This window comes from Nannospalax galili, unplaced genomic scaffold, assembly GCF_000622305.1.
Source record: "Nannospalax galili isolate Female #2095 unplaced genomic scaffold, S.galili_v1.0 scaffold189, whole genome shotgun sequence".
NCBI lineage: Eukaryota > Metazoa > Chordata > Mammalia > Rodentia > Spalacidae > Nannospalax > Nannospalax galili.
In genome coordinates this window covers 1,601,464-1,604,707 of record NW_008360331.1, presented here as the reverse complement: position 1 = coordinate 1,604,707, position 3,244 = coordinate 1,601,464, and positions in this window count along the sequence as shown.

Below are 3,244 nucleotides of genomic sequence, written 5' to 3'. Positions count from 1 at the left end.
ATCTGCAATGTTTCATGTATTTCTAGTTGAAATTAAAATTAAATGGAAAATTTGGGGGAATTCTGAAAGACTTTTGGGCACCATTACTAAAATGTAATGAAGATTTTGCTGCACTATCTGAAGTAAGATGTTAACTCCAGACTTTGACAATGGAGACCTCAAAAATAGCTGAGGGACTTGCTAAATTTAAGAGCTAGGAATTGTGCTTGAAATAAATATTTAAACATTTACCTGATATTTTAGAAAAAAATTAATTGAAAGTAAGAGAAAACCCACAGGACTCAGGACATGGATCAGTTCTTACTGATAATCATGAGGACCCAAGGCCAGATCCTTAACACCCATGCAAAACAATGCCTGGCACAGCAATGCATGCCTGCAATCCCAGCACTGGGGAATGTGGGGACAGAAGGATCCCTGGAGTTTGCCAGCCACCCAGCTTAGCCAACAGGTTCAGTAAGAGATCCTGTCTCAAAAAATAACCTGGCGAGCAATTGTGCAAGACACCCAGTGTTGACCTCTGTCCTACACAAATATGCACACCTGTGCACATGCACCCATACATACACATAAGTACACACATACACACAAAAAGTAAGAGAAACACAAATCAAATTCAATAATGAAAAAAGGAAGGATTTACTGAGATATTACAGCAACTTGAATAACTCACAATGTTGAAGGAACTGATGGAAAAAAATCACAGCAAAAATATGAGGATTCCGGGACTTGAACAGAAGTCAATGCAGTGACCCTATTCTGGTCCCATGCCTTTCCTCTGCTTTGTCTGGTATTGTGGTCACTCTCCTGCTCTCTCAGTTCCTCTGATCAGTCATCCAGTCCGGACCCCAGGGCTGGTGAGGAGTCCGCACCAGTGTTGCCTGCATTCAGACACAGGAGACCAGGTTCAGTGATACAGATCTGCTTTATTGTAGGAAGGCACAAGCTTATACAGGGTAGTGGTCCAATCACAGCAGAGCAAGTAGGATACCTTATTAGCATTAAAGGTTTAGCGTCCTATCACAGTACAGCAAGTAGCTGTCATAACAGACTTAATGGCCTATCACAGAATAGCGGGTAGGATGCCTCATTAGCATACTGGGCTTCAGATTACAAAGCCTGGATTCCTGGAAACCACATGACCCTGACTGTTGCAATATCTAAGTGTTGCAATTTTGGATTCCAAGGGTGGTGATTAGGGAGTGCTGAGCTCTAGGCATCAGTCTCATGATCTACCAATGGGAGCAAAGGTCACAAGGTGTTCTGTTCCTTGTGGCTCCAGCGATCGGGCTGTTGTCTCAGGCCTCTTGGGCCTGCTGTATGGCTGTCAATAAGACTTTCACCCTAGGCTCAAGCCTGTCTCACACATGGTATCAGTCTCATTTTTGTATCACCTGGGGTGCTAACTTTTTTCAGAGCCACAGAAATGAAACCGGAACAGTCATATGTATAGAACTAGACTGTGTCACTGTAAATGGAATCATGCATTAAGGTCTCCGGGTAATCCAGTGGTATCGAAAACACCACACCTCAGCCGAAGAGATCATGGCATATATTAATTTACCTGAAATCTTTGCCATGCCTCCTCTCAGAGAAGAGAAGTGACTTAGCCAGTATCTTGTGGATATAAGGTGACCTCCAGTTCAGGGATTTTCTAAGTAGACCATGTCTTTATGAGACAAACTTCCCAGCACTAATTTAAATGTTCTCTCTCTGAAGGTCCTGCCTCCTAACATTCATAAGCTTGGCACCTGTGCATTAAGCATCAGCTCTGAAGTCAGGTGTGGTGGCACATACTTTTAATCTCGGCAGAGGCAGATGGATCATAGTGAGGTCCAGGCCAGCTGGGGCTACAGGAAGAACCTGTCTCAAAAAGACCAACAAAGAAAGAAAGAAAGAGAGGGAGGGAGGGAGGGAGGGAAGGAAGGAAGGAAGGAAGGAAGGAAGGAAGGAAGGAAGAAGCTAAAGTAAGCAAGAAGAGTCAATAAAACTCCATTATTCCCTGTTGAACAATGATTTTAATGGGCTAAAACTGTCCTAAGGAATGTTGTCACTAATACTCTTCCAAAATACTTTGAACTCTTTTTGCCTTAAACCACCAAGGGATCCCTAAGATTGTTGTACTACTGACTGTTTTCATACATAGCCTTCTGTGAAATAAGCTTGACCCTACATAAAGTTTTATTTCAACACAGAAAGAGGGAGAAAGTTGAATGAATTACCTTTTCTTGTGGGTCATAAGATTTCTGCAATCAGTAGTCCCCAATTCATTAACAAGCTTCAAATGTTAAGCGTAAGAACATTAACACTCACAAACCATGATCCATTTATAAGTGGCAACTGTGAAGAGGCAACTGCCTCTGCCTCCCGAGTGCTGGGATTAAAGCATGTGCCCCCCCATACCTAGCTATCTATTCAATATTTTAACTAATCTTTTTAAACCAATAGATTATTTATTTGATAAATAATTGTACATATCAAAAAGGAATCAATTTTAACTCCTAGAAACATGAGATCACTTTTATCCAGTCCTCAAAATATCCTAGGTACTTTTTTTAATGTTTTGCTCATGTAAATTAATCTAACCCAATTCTACACCAATATGCTAAGCATATTTAATGGAGGACTTGTAGGCATTTCTCATCCCTGTACATGTTGACTTTCTTTTTTAATATTTTATTTTATTTTTATTTTATATATATAACTGGCATTATGAACAGTTGTTAGCCACCATGTGGGTGCTGGGAACTGAACCTGGATCCTCGCCTAGAGCAGCCAGTGCTCTTAACCGTAGAGCCATCTCTCCAGCCCAGCTTTCATTAAAATAGTAACAACCACACTCCCATTCACCCATTTATTTGTGTGTGTGTGTAGGTGTGTGTGTGTGTACGTGTGTGTGTACGTGTGTGTACGTGTGTGTAGGTGTGTGTGTAGGTGTGGTGTTCATGTGTGTAGGGGTGTGTGTGTAGGTGTGTGTGGGGGGTGTGGGGGTGGGTGTGTAGGTGTGGGGAGTGTGGATGTGTAGATGTAACAACCACACTCCCATTCACCCATTTATTTGTGTGTGTGTGTAGGTGTGTGTGTGTGTACGTGTGTGTGTACGTGTGTGTACGTGTGTGTAGGTGTGTGTGTAGGTGTGGTGTTCATGTGTGTAGGGGTGTGTGTGTAGGTGTGTGTGGGGGGTGTGGGGGTGGGTGTGTAGGTGTGGGGAGTGTGGATGTGTAGATGTGTGTGTAGGTGTGTA